We start from the raw sequence: 14,834 nt of genomic DNA on the forward strand, positions 1-14,834 counted from the left end.
AAGTATGTGTATATATCGGGACAAGAAAGTCAAGGACACTATTTTCAAACTAGGAGAGCAAGTAAGGTACACCACAAGACTCCACTCAACTACACCTTTTTATGTACACAATAATTTCAACTAGCACTTAGTGTATCTTTGTGTGTTTTCTTCCAGATTTGTGAGCTCGAAGGAAATCAAAATAGATGCTATCCCTGCTGCTCAAACACTTGCAACATAAACTGTGTGTGCCATTGAAGATGCATTTCCTCGATCGGTCCTTCTTAGTCAAATTCACCTCTTGGTTCACGTGGTGGAGGAGATCTCTATATGTGGAGTAGTGCAAGCACGATGGATGTTCTTCTTAGAGATGTTTTTAAAGACTCTCAAAGATTTTGTGCGGCTACGGTCTCAACCAGAGGCATGTATGTTCGAAGGGTGGATCATTCAAGAGGCATTTGTTTACATATCAGAGTATTTGGCACAAGTTGATCCTTCAATGCCTCGCATGTGGTCAGACGAGGAAGATGCAAGGATGACTTCACACTTGCCAAGTGGAAAGTGGAAACGACTTAACGTGGATATGAATCTACCCCAAGTGGTTAATAGCTTTTGTATTCTCAATGCAAAGATTATGACCAAGTGGGTGGACTTGTGGACAGTGGCAAAGGCAAGGCGTTTGCAAGAGAGAGAAGCATGGAAACAAGCACATGGAGGGAGGGCACCCCCAGTGCCTAGACACCTTGCATGTTTCCCAGATCTCATTAGTGCAGAGTGGATTCATGAGAGAATGACCGAGGCAAAAGCGCGTGGAGAAGACATCACCAGCAAAGAATGGGAGTATGCACGAGGCTGCCTACCAAAGGTAGAGTACTCATATACCTAAACCATATTGTAAATTTTTTTCTTGAAATTATCTTTAATATGTATTAGATAAAATATTTTCTCTATTCTGTAGTGCCTTCCCTTTAACACTATGTGGTCAAAGGGTCATCAGTTTCGTACGTGCCACATTGACGAGCGTAGAACCACCATGGATTGTGCCATCATGGGCAACTTTGACACAGACGGTGATGAAGCCACGTACTGCGGAACTGTTGAAAGGATACTAAAGGTTAATTTTAGAACCTTTCATACCTTCATCTTTGAGTGCAAGTGGTTTTCAAATGTGTCTATACAACATGAGAATCGCCTCTACATGGTGGACTCTAGTGTGCATCACACAGGGAAGTATGACAGTTTAGTTTTACCGTGCAACTGTGAGTAGGTGAGTGACATGTACCTTTTTTATTCTTATTTTCTTGTAGCATTAATTATACCAATGTTACTCACTTTGAGCTTCTCTTTTATAGGTCATCTATATCCCAGCTATCCACCAACCAAAACTTTGGTTCGTAATTACCATAACACCTTAGGGGAGAACCATTTTTTCCACTAATGAAGTGGAGACCATCTTCTACCCTCTTCCACCTCCGACTTTGGATGAGGTGGAAACAAAGGAGAGGGAGGTCAATGAATCAAGTCCGGCGGCAGCAAGTCTTAGTGAGGATGATTGTCATGATGATGAAGATGAACAGATGGAGGATGACAAACTCGAAGATGATGAAGCCAACGCATCCACAAACGACAATTCCGTTTCTCTCTTCTATTGATTTAGGAGCCATGGGCTTAGAATTTGATGATGCCTCATGTAGAGATCTTTTGGAAGATGATTCATAAACATTTTGCAGTTATGAAGTTTTTTGGTCGTGTAATCCATTCATGTCTCTCTCCCCCCTCTTCCTCTCTCTAGATTTGGGAACATGCTCAATTATGTTAATCAGTTGTTGATAGTGATTATTTTAATTGTAACCAAGAGTAATCTTATTATCCCCCCCACCTCTCTCTCTCTCTCTCTCTCTCTCTCTCTCTCTCTCTCTCTCTCTCTCTCTCTCTCTCTCTCTCTCTCTCTCTTTCTCTTCTTTTAAAATTTGAAAATTTTATACAATATTCTTTAATTTTTTTTGAGACAAGGGAAACACCAAAATTTGAAGGGGGGGATGTTCAAGCCAGAATTTGGAAGTTTGGGCGCTAAATTTTGTAGTTGAAAATAAACGCGATAATATATGCGTTAATAACGACAGTAATAAATGCGGTAATCAATACAAAACAATCGCGGCAATATTTTAAACACAAAAAACTTCCCCCGTCCTCATCTCTCTTATTTCTCTACCTGACTTTGCACCTTCTCTCTACAAAACGCGATAAAATAGCACGGTAAACACTGGGATATTTTCACAGTGATTGGAAAGAACAGAGCTTCGAAGCCGTTTACTGTTGAGCATTCAAATCCACACCACGAGCATTCCCTGCTTCGTATGCAGCTGTTGAAGAGCAATGCTACAGTGTACTGTTGTTGCTAATCTCAACTTCACCCGCATTGGCTGCCGCCTGCATGCAGTTTAGCAAAAGAAGCTCTTTATAGGACGCAATATTGGCCATATTGTCTATAAAGTTTCTGCTATCCCATCCAGTTGTTGAATGGCCAGCGGTAAACTGCTGTTGGAGGCTAATAAATGGTGACATACACTACAAGAGGTTCTTCATAATAGTGATGCTATTAGTGTGATGCTCAAATGTGAAAATTCACGGCGTCGCTATGGTCGTCACTATACTACTTGTTAAATAGCAACGCTCATAGAGACGACCATAGCGACAATCATAGTGGCGCCGATAGGGATTAAAAAATAAACCGAGAGCACCAAAAACTCAGATCTCAGATCTGAGTTTTGGTGCTCTAGCAAAACAAGTATATGCCCACCTCTCTCTCTCTCTCTTTATCTCTCTCTCTCTTTCTCTCTCTCTCTCTCTCTCTCTCTCTCTCTCTCTCTCTCCCCCCACACACACACACACACACACGAGGAGAGAAAGGAGAGCCATGTATGCTCCTCCCCTCTCCTCCCTCTCATGTTCCCTTCCCCTCTTTTTCTCTCTCCTTATCACACACACACACATTGTGTCTTTGAGAGAGAGAGAGAGAGAGAGGGAAAGAGAGAGAATATACACACATGCATAAACAAAACACACACACACACACACATTAAATGTACACACAGCATAAACAAAGAATGCATACTCACACAGATTGAGAGACAAAGAGAGAGAGAGAGAGAGAGAGAGAGAGAGAGAGAGAGGGGGATAAATAAAAAAAACTAGAGAAAATATGAAATGAGATGTTATATTAAGATTTAGGGTTAGGTTAGATTTAAGATTAGGTTAGACTTAAGATTATGTTAGATTTAAGATTAGGTTAAGATTTACGTTAGATTACATTTTAATTTGATTTAGGTTAGATTACATTTACGTTTATGTTAGATTTAAGATTAGATTCAATTTATGTTTATGTTAGATTTAAGATTAGATTAGATTTAGGTTTATGTTATATTTAAGATTAGGGTAAGATTTAAGATTAGGTTAGACTGAACATTAAATTAAATTTAGGTTTAGATCTAGGTTAGATTTAAGATTAGATCTACTTTAGATTTAATGTTAGGTTGGATCTAGGTTGGATTTAGGTTATATTTAAGGTTAGATCTAGTTTACCTTCAGAATTGCAGTTTAAATTTAGAGTTAGGCCAATGGTGATCTCTCTCTTCCTCTCCATGGATGCGGCCACTTGGTGTAATCATATACATGCTACCTGTACTTATGAATTAGAGCTTTTAGGGCATGTCCCTCGAACAAGGAGTAGCGTCACCATGAAACATGTTTTGACAAGTCTGAACAGGTGAAACGTTTTGGGCCTTGAAACGTTTCACTCAGCAAGTGAAACACAAGACATTTCACTAACAACAAGTTACCATAGTCTAGTTTCAAAGTCGCTAAACGCATGTTTTGGTCTCACATTTCATGGTGACTCAATTTTGGAGTGAAACGTTTCGTGATGAAACACCACGTTTCAGGGTGAAACGTTTTGGCCTTGAAACGTTTCGCAGTTACGCTGACAAGGAACTGTTGTGAAGAGATGTTTAGCTGTTGTGAATTGCTACAGCTAAAGACGAGGCAAAGGGGTTTTGTCCACTACGTGCATTGTCATAAAGACGTGGGTGTGTAGATTTCTCGTACCCACAAATATAGGCATTGACTAATAAAGACGAGATTATAACCCGGTGGTTCTGATCTCCGTGCACCTTTAGACCGAGGTGTGCGGGAATTGGACATGACTAGAGAATGTAGGTAGTTTACAGTGTGATCTAAGAGTGAGAGAGAGAGAGAGAGAGAGAGAGAGAGAGAGAGAGAGAGAAGAGATGGAGGATGCCAATAGAAGATTAAACTTATGTCCAGGTTATAAGGTTTTTACATTCATTATGAGTAGTGACGATGATGTGGGTATGTCCAGCCGAAACTATCTCTCAACAAGGATCTTATGTCATTGTAATCAATGCAAACATGATGTGCGACGGATAAGACGCATTTCTTTGCAGCACGTTCGCAAATTTGGCGAGTTTGACCCATCTATTATAGATTGAGTTGTTGCCAATTACCACTTTTCGGACTTAGATGTTGGCCAACAGGAGCAATCTTGCAACCCAATAGATGTATTTGCAGGCGCTTTGGTCAAGTAGCATACGTGAGACCACAAGAAGCAGCCTGTGACATCTCGGAGGGTGATCACGTAGACCACTGTCCCAATGAGGCTATGTTTGAACCCAATGTTAATGAAATGATCGAGATGATCATGGATTCAGAAAGGCTTATCTATGATGACATAAAAAGTGAAGCCGATATGCCGTTGTATGGTGGAGCACGTGTGTCTAGATTGAAGGAGCTCTTGGTTCTTCTCAACATGTAGGCAAAGTTTGGATGGAGTGACACTAGCGCCACAACGCTTTTCAGGTGATCTATTACAATGTGTTTACTTCAATAAAAAACTATAGATGTATAATGATCCGATAGATTACTTACACAAGTGTACTGTATTTTTTCCACTATGTAGATTTCTCAAAGAGCACATACTGCCAGCTGATAATGTGTTGCCAGATTCTAGAGAGGAAGCAAGAAAGATCTTGCAAAACTTGGGGATGGACTACAATTTGATTCACGCTTGTCCTAACAACTACATTCTTTTCAGAGGGGAATACATAGACATGGAGAAGTGTCCGAAATGTAATTCCAAGAGATATCGAGTAGATCTCCACACACAAAAAATTCCACAAAAGCTTTTGCGACACTTTCCTCTCTTGCCTCGCATCAAGAAATTTGTCAGAGGTCAACATCTTACAATGTATAAGCCAATTTTCATCGTCAACTACAACATTCCCCGTGGTTGACTACCAAGAAGGGGTATCTCTTTCTAAACTTGATTGCGGCCGGGGAGGTATAAAGTGAAGAATATAGATGTGTATCTTTGTCCACTATTGGAAGAGATACAACAATTGTGGATTGGCATAGAAGTGGTGGATATAAGCCAATACACAGGTCAACACAATGCTTTGATCAGAGGCATTCTAATGTGGATCATGCATGACTATCCCAGACTAACAGAACGCTCAGGTGATATATACTCAAACTTAAATACTATAAACCTTGGTTTTTCTCAAGCTTATCTATTGTCATGTGTATACATACAGGGCTTCAAACAAGCAGATACAGAGCATGTGTCACATGTGGACCTAGACTTAATGCATGTTGGGCGCCCTCATTGAAGAAGCAAATCTACAAAGGTCATCAAGCGCATCTTCCAGAGAATAAGGAGTTACACGATGATTTTTTGGGAAGAGATCCATCGAGGATGTCTGCTCAAGCATCGTTAGAGCAAAAGGAGATGTGTGATGATCGTTTGCCCCCAGGGATGATGAGACTCTCTCTATGGTACGAGTTACCATATTGGCCCAAACTCATGATCAATCACTTGCTCGATCCAATGCACATATTCAAGAATGTGGGTAATCTGTTGTGGGACCATCTCATCAGCAAGAAGGATCCTTTGGGGACCAGAATTGACCTTAGAAATGTGGATTGTATGGAGCATATTGGCCACATATAGCACCCGATGCATCGATAAAACTCCCTAAAGCGCCATGGATTTTGACAATAGGCCAAGAAGGCAAAGTAAAAGATATCATTCGATCCATGTGCACGCCCACTGGAGTAATGCACTCGCTCCAAACATGTTTCACTAAAGAAGGTAAGCTTACTGGTTTGAAGTCACATTACTGGCATAAAATGTGCCAGGTATGTTTGAACTGGATTATATCATATTGGAAATTGTGTAACATATCCGTGTGTGGCCTTTCATATCATTTCTATACGTGTTTTGCGGTTTATTTTACCGATGGCCATTGAGGGATGTTTGTCTCCTTACATCCGTACCACAATCTACAAACTTGTGAAGTTGGTGCAATGGATCCCACAAAAGGAGATCCATGTAGATTCCATACCATCCACCAAACTAAACGATGCGGAGATTGTATGCATGTTTGAGAAACTTTTTCCTACTACCATGATAACCATTCTAGTGCATCTTCTTGTTTACATAGTTGATGAGGTGGAAATAGCTGGCACAGTGCATTCCAGGATGTTCTTTTTAGAACATTTCATGAAAATTCTCAAGGGATATGTGCGTCAGAAGACACGTCTGGAGGGTAGCATGGCAGAAGGTTGGTTGGTATCAGAGTCCCTAGTCTACATTGGAGAGTGTCTAGACGGTTTTGATAAAGCTCGAGACACGCTATGGCGAACCATAGATGATGAGCGCATATCTGGGATGGTCATGTGCAATCTTGGTGTTGAGAAAAAAATGACGGAAGATCTAGAGGCTAAAATCAATGGATCTTGCATGCTTCATAATCCAGTGATACAAAAGTGGATTTCACAATACGAGGATGCAAAGCAAGAGCAACAAAGGGCACAAATCGAGTGGATATAGGGAAGACAACCACCGATGCATTATCCAGCGGGACTTGAGAGCCTACCAACATTCATAATATTAAGATGGTTGCACAACCAAGGTAAGTTTGCAATGTACGATTCGTGTTTTCTAGGTTTGGATGGCCACTCATAATCTTTGTTGATTGTAGTATAAGTCATACATGGTAGCATGGTGTAAAGATTGACATTTTAGGGTGGAGCGGATCAACAAAAAGTGTTTCACACAAGATTGTGAAATCATGGCAAAATTTGAACAGTCTAGTAGACGACGGTCCTCTGATGCAGATCCTGTGGTGGAGGAACTTACTTTCTTCGGCATGCTACAAGAGATTTTGAGGATTGATTATAGAGTATTTTTTGTGGATTCTTTTGACATGCAATGGTTCAAGATAAACATGGAGGGTCACAATGCTACAATGTGCAGAGGAGAGTCAGGTTTCCTTGAGGTGGATTCGACAAAAAATGGACCAACCTAAAAGACACTTTCGTACTACCTGAGCATTGTGAACAAGTAATACGTGAACATTCAATTTTAGAGGATTGGTGGTCTCTCTGGAAGAACTCATGTAAGTTATGTGGCTCTTGCAGGAGGTATTTCATCCTACAAAGTATGCATCAAGCTGGTGGTATGTCAATAGAGGTATCCCCTTGTAGTGCACGGACATATGAGGGCTACCATGTGCCAATTAGAATGGCATCAATGGAGGAGATCAGAGAGGATGCTAAGTCGAAAGTTGCTAAGGTGGTACAAGATGAGCCTAGCACTGCTACTCTCTATTGGATGCATGCAGAGGATCTACAAAATGAAACGAAGGACATCTGCCTAAATGGAGAGCTCTGTATAGACATAGGGAGTTATGCTGAGTTATGGGAGGATGAGAGAGAGACCTCTTAAAGCCATAAACATAGTATTTGAGCAATTTTGCTCCTTATTATAATATTTATTGTATTCACATGGATTTTTGTCCATTCTTGTCTATATGCTATACTTGAGAAATTTAAAATGTTTTTAATCAAATTATAACTTGATCATATTTTCTTCTCCATTCATCTTTAAGATTTAATGTTTGTGTGCTTAATGCAGGTATGGATGATGATCAATTTCTTGTTTTCTTCTCACCCCAGCAGTAGAGGAGGTGGTACAAGGAGCATCATTGCTTTGGAACACCGTCGTGTCATTCCACTCCTTCAGTGTCTTCCTCTGTTTTGGAGAATTCAGTGCACTCTAAGAGTTCGGTGTTGACGAGATGATCTACTCACTGTTCTAGGCACCAACATTCTAGTCGTAGTGGTGGCGGTTTCTATGGAGATGCCACTGCTAATTCTTTGACACCGCCTTGTAGTTGCAAGGCTCCTTACCTTCTCCTTCTTTTCCCTCCCCCACACCAGCCACGGCATCACCATCTACTCGAGGTTTTGTGCGGCTATCGGCCGTTTCTGGCTACACACCACTTGCTACTCCTCCGGGAGTCACCCCAGTCGACACTCCTTGCTCCGGGACCCAAATTCCTGTGGAGACAACTACCGTCCATACCCCCATCGAGATGCCACTTGATACGCCACTCGAGACCCTATCAAGACACCAAGGTTCACACGTCATAGGCGAGAGGGCTTATTGTACTGATCAACATCAGCGGTGGCATCATCTTGGATGACAATGACAAGAAGGTGATCTTTCGCATGCGCGGCTTTTGCTCTTAGGTGTTTTGACACTACATACTAAACACCTAGAATGAAGTGCCACATGAATTAAAAGACAGATCATCATCATGCTGCATGACGAGTTTCCCGTGTCAAGTCGGGATGAGCACTTCAATGAAGACCTGATGAAGGTGCAGATGCACGAATATTGCAAGCACAAGCATCCTGAAGTGAAAAAAGAAATAAAGCATGGGTGGAACAGGCCAGATTGGCTGGCCAAAGAAGATTGGAAGATTACAAAGGGAGCAGCACGCGAGAATCCTGACAAGTGGAAGCAACAAAAGGAGGCAGCCAAAGCGCGAGTAGAGGCAGGAAGCTCGCACCACTTGGGGAGCAGCGGGTGGGCATCATTTGAGGCCAATTTTGTAAGTGTTTTTGCATTGCTCTTTAGGTTTAGTAGTTGCGGGCACGCGAGAATCCTGACAAGTGGAAGCAACAAAAGGAGGCAGCCAAAGCGTGAGTAGAGGCAGGAAGCTTGCACCACTTGAGGAGCGGCGGGTGGGCATCATTTGAGGCCAATTTTGTAAGTGTTTTTGCATTGCTCTTTAAGTTTAGTAGTTGCAGATAATTGTACTTTTAAATTCTAACATAACGTATTCTTTGTATGTTTTGAACAGTGTTGACAGGATGTGACCCCACACCGTATGAGCACGAGTATACGGGCAGAAAGGGCTTACACGCCCGTATAGACATTCTCAGTTCTCGCATCGGCATGGTCAATATTTCACTTTACTCTCTTACATTTGTTGTACTTTAATGATAAGCTAAGAAAATAGATTGTTTTGTAATTATATGTTTATACTTACAGAAAGTTTTATTGTTTTTTTTTTTGCAGAATCCAACAGATATGCCGCTTGGACACGATGAGACGTTTGATTAGACAATGTCAATCTAGCCGTATAAAGATAGCGCTAGTTTTCTTTTGTTATTGCATGTAAATATGATGATGTGTGCACGTCATTTTTGTAACTATTGATCAACGATGTCTTTTCTCAATAATGACAATTGTGTTGTAGCTATTACATCAAATGATTTTACCTATGATGTGTATAATTTGTCATTTTATTAACTTTGTCAAATTCACTTTCGTTGGACTACTTTTGTCTGTCAGTTTTGCATCTTTATTTTGGAAACAATGTTCAATATGGTTGATGGGTGGTAGGGCATTCAATGCCCTACCTTTTTATTCTTTGAATGCCCTACCTTTTTATTCTCGGGGTCACTATAGGCGTCTCTATATAAGGTTATGCAGCGTCGCTATAATCGTCGCTTAATGAGGATTGGTTGTGTCGCTATCAACATCGTTATTTAGAGATTGTAACATTTAATGGTCTAGTTAGTAACTTGTGTGTAGCGGAACTAACATAAACATAGTGAGCATTTCGTTAGAATAGATTCCTAATGAGAATAACAAGAGTGCTTGGGTGGAGAGAGAAACAAAAAGTATAACACTTAGTTAGATAGCATGAAAAATACTTCAAAAGAGAGAGAAATTAAGCAATTGACAACAATTGAGGACCGGATTTTCATGGAGCCGGTCCCCCCTCCAAAAGGCTTTGTTTTATGGTTTCTCCCATCAAGAGAGACATTTTACAATACAATTCTTTGTGTTCCCTCAAGACTAGCTAGTGCAATGAATATGGAAAATTCATGCACTAAGCATAAAACTTATGAAACACAACATCAATTCCCTCATGGTCTCAGACCTAAGACCTCACACACCTTCAAAGATGGTGAGAGCTAGCGGGGTATGAGAGTACATTGAGAGGAAGGAGTATTCTTACGAGAAAGCTGTACATCTCCTCACATAATCACTCATATTAGCATAGCTTAGCTCAGTAATTAGCATGGTAGAGGAGATAAGCATGCATTGAAGCTTGGCTCTTGGTTGTATTTGCATCACAAAGCCAAGAGTTGTTGATGTAGGCCTCCCTTCTCACAAGCTTGGAGTAGGTGGTAAGCTTTCCCTTAAAGCTTGAGAAGGAGAGAGAGAGTCTTCTTTGCTTCACACATGAAATTGTGTGAGTGTGTGTGTGATAATGCCTTGCAAAAATCATCCCCCTCTCTCTTGGTCGACCCCCCTTGCTAATTGCTCATGCTACAGCCCTATTTGACCTCCCTAGGCCTAGCGAATGGAAATTAAGCAGCATAAGTGATAGCCTTCTGACATGTGTCCCCCCTCTTCCCTTTTGTGAGAGCTTTAGTTAATTAATAAATGAAACTAAACTCTCATTGGATCCCTTTGCCTCCTAGCCAATAGGAATCAGGCAAGCCATTGGGTTGTTGAATGCTCATTGGTCCCCTTGGGAGACTGTCCAATAGTCTTCTAGAGAGCTTAAATCCTATTGGTTCTTTTATTAAGTGATTTAAATTAATTAAACTATATTTACTCTATCCTAATTCTCATTGGTCCACCTCCATGGCCATCCAATAGGATTTGAGTACACCTTGTGGGCATCTCGCCTAGGGAGCTGACATGTGTCCCTCTTTCCCCTTGTGTACAAATGAAGCTTGTGAGTGTGTGTGGGTGTTTCTCTCTCATCCCCTACTTCTTGGGCTCGCCCCCTTCTATGTAGGGACTTTGTACACACACACAAAGCATCCAAATTTCCCAAGCTTTGACCTTTGGACACAACCTTTGAATTTTGGAACCTTAGCATTTTGGAAGTCTTAATGGTCTGAACCTTAGGGTCTTTTAAGACAATTGTTGCACATTGCTCTTTTGCAAATGGCCCCCCCTTTTGGATCCCTATTTTTCCTCCTATGGATCCCTACTTTGGCCGGTCTACTAGCTTAACCAATATTCTAGCTTTTTCTCCCCTGGCATGCCCCCATATTAAATGATCAATTCAACATGAGAAAATCGTTTAGGAGAATTAGATATTGATTATTATGACATCACCTCTCTCTTGAAATCATAGTCGTCCTCCACTTTGGGGTTGAGAAGATAAAGCATATTCATTAGTTCTTTTCCTAGCGGGTAGAGGATCCCTGTGTTACCCTACGACATCGTGCCAGAATGGATGACTAGTCCATTTGGCACTTGGGAGCCTAAGCTGCCGCAAGCATGGCTGCACATTATTCCTATCAATCTTCCATAGTAGAGTGACAAGCTCTACTTGGTGTTTGGGAGACGTTGTCTCCGCAAACTTGATCTAAGCATGCATACTACTTCATTTTTGTGCACAATAAAGAAAAAGAGATTCTTATAAGACAAAAATTCTGTTCATTTTAACATTTGTACATTTGCTTACTCTAGGGAAGCATTGTAAGCATTGACAAGGTTTAGGTTATCCTTTAATTGTATGCCTTGCATCCATCTAGCATCTTCGAAAGGATAATTCTTAAACTTAATAAGATATTGTCGGATAGTCTAGTTACCACCTCTTAGTACCTTGTCTTCATGTCGGAGAATGGACTCGGGCTGCAGCACCTCTTCTTGGTCCTCGATCTCTGGTGGGTCTTCAATAGTTGGTTCTTGAGGTGGCTCTCCTTTGTAAGGCTTTTGGTGTCCCGTAGGATTCTTGCCTGTCGTGTGCCTTAATCGAGTCTTGGGAAATTTGAGTAAGACCCAATCATTTTCTTTAAAGGCTTGGGCTCTTCTGTGCTTGTCAGCAACAACCTTTTGCCTTTTCTGCGAGATAGAGATAGCATACTTAATCTTTTGGGAAGATTCTTGTAGGTCTCGTCTATACTCATCTGCAGCAGCGAAGATCTTCCCGTGTACCTTAAGTAGCAAGGGACTTTTTGATCTTCCCTCTATTACCTCAAAACGTGCTTTTCCCGTGGTAGTATGTACAGTGTTATTGTAGGCATACTCCACTAAGGGTAAGTACTTCTCCCATTGGGACCTTTGATCTACTTCCGTTACATAGGCTTTTAGTAGATCAAGAATTGTTAGGTTAGCTATTTCACTTTGGCCATCCGTTTGCGGGTGATAGGCCAAAGGGAAATTTAGCCTTTTGGTCCCTAAATTCTCAAAGAGACCCTTCCAGAAGTTACTGGCCATTCTAGGATCTCTATCTGCCGACACTATGGACATTGGCAAGCCATGGTACTTGAAGATTTGTGAAATGAAGAGGATTGCCATTTGATGGGCTTTGATAGTCTTTTTGACAGGTATAAAATGAGCTTGTTTAATGAACCTAACTACTATCATCCATATTTCGGTATTCCCATGGATAGAATTAGGCAGTCCAAGTATAGAATCCATGGATATGCTCTCCCATGGTGAATTAGGGATTGGCAAAGGTTGAAGCAATCCAAATTGCTTCCCTCTATCATACTTTGTCTTTTGGCATACCACACATTTAGAAACATACTCTTGTATGTTTGCTTTCATTGTAGGCCATTAGAAATATTTTTCAATCCCTTTTAGGGTAGACTGAATCCCTCTATGCCCCACATAAGGAGGAGAATGAGATTCATACATTACTTTCTCACGTAGTGAGTTAGTAACGCATAGTCTATTTCCACAATGAAGATAACCATCTTGTAGAGTAAATGGTTCCTCTTTCTTCCCTAATGCAAGGGCTGAAATCACATCTTTAAAATTGGAATCAATAGCATACTAATCTATCATAGAAGATAGATCATTGTGAGTTGCTATGGAAACCGCATTCACTCTTGGCCGTCTTGAGAGTACATCGGATACTTGATTATGCTTGCCAGCAATGTGAGCAATATGAAAATGAAATTGCAAAAGAAAGTTTGCCCACCTCATTGTTTTGTCAGAGAGCTTGTTCTGCTTCATGAGATACTTAAGATTTTGGTGATCCATTCGCAGACTGAAAGGAGTCCCCAGTAAATAGTGATTCCATGAATCTAAGGCATGTAGAACTGCGAGGAGTTCCTTTTCATATATGCCTAAAGCTTGCTCAACAAGGTCGAGCCTTCGACTTTCATAGCCTATGGTGTGCCCTTCTTGGAGCAGAATAGCTCCAAGGCAATCACCACAAGCATCACATTGGACCTCAAATGGCTTTGAGAGATCTGGTAGTGTAAGCACAGGTTGAGAGATAATCTTTTCTTTAAGATTTTTGAAACCATTATTGTCCTTGGTAGACCATGTGTACCTAACATTTTTCTTTGTCAGGTCATGTAATGGTCCTGCTATTAGTGAGAACTTTTCTATGAAGCGTCTATAGTATGCGCACATACCTATAAAGCTTCTTAACTCATGAAGATTCCTTGGTTTAGGCCATCCTTTTATTACCTCTAACTTTGATGGATCCATTTGGATGCCATCTTGAGAGATAATGTGACCTAAATATTGAATCTCTTGTAAGAAAAATTCACTCTTCTTTCGATTAACATAAAGTTTATTCTCTCTTAGAAGTTGAAATATTACCTGGAGGTGTTACTTGTGTTCGTCTAATGAATTAGAGTAGATGATGATATCATCAAAGAACACTCCAGTGAATAGGTTCTCCATCAAGTGGTTGAATGTGGCTGGTGCATTGGTCAAGCCAAAAGGCATGACAATGTATTCGTAAAGACCAAATGTAGTGCGAAATGCAATCTTTACAATGTCTTGATCAACTATCCTTATTTGATGATAGCCACTTTTTAGGTCAATCCTACTGAAGTAGGTGTACCCTTGTAGCTTATCAAATAGGTCTTCTACCCATGGAATGGGAAACCTATTCTTGATAGTGATCCTATTTAGTGCTCTATAGTCGACACACATACGATATGTGCCATCTTTCTTTTCACTAGTAGCACAGGAGAACAAAATGGAGATGAGCTAGGCCTAACCATGCCCTTCTCAACTAACTCATACACTTGCCGCATAATCTCCTCTTGTTGAGCTTAAGAAACTCTATAAGGTGGCTTGTTAGGTGGTGAACTTCCTGGAGGAAGTTCAATTGCATGGTCATCATTACCTCGTTTAGAAGGTAGCTCACAAGGGATGTCGTCAATAAAGACATCTTGAAACCCCTTGAGAAAATTGGATAACTCTAATTCGTTTTGATTGTGTATCTTTCCTTTTGCTAAAACATTAGGTTCATTTTGAGAATATAGAACTCTTTATTGACTTGTTGAAAGCTTGTGTATGTACAATGGGTATAGTGTTACCCATTTCCTTAGCATCTATATACATATCTTTTTCCTTGAACTGAAAGGAGATTCTCCTTCCAGGGAATTTAACATTGAAAGCCGTGCGATCAAACCATGGTGCCCCTAGGATTACATCCTCATGCTTGAGAGGAGAGATAAACAAGTCCTCTTTGTCCACATAGCTT

The 14,834-nt window shown here is 40.8% G+C and overlaps 1 pseudogene; it reads left to right on the forward strand.

Annotated features, from left to right (window-relative positions):
• Positions 1-5,477: 5,477 nt before the first annotated feature.
• Positions 5,478-6,886, forward strand: LOC147430329 (uncharacterized; annotated as a pseudogene).
• Positions 6,887-14,834: the final 7,948 nt, after the last annotated feature.

This window comes from Adiantum capillus-veneris, chromosome 22 (genome assembly GCF_014529385.1).
Source record: "Adiantum capillus-veneris isolate H3 chromosome 22, ASM1452938v2, whole genome shotgun sequence".
NCBI classification, from domain to species: Eukaryota; Viridiplantae; Streptophyta; class Polypodiopsida; order Polypodiales; family Pteridaceae; genus Adiantum; species Adiantum capillus-veneris.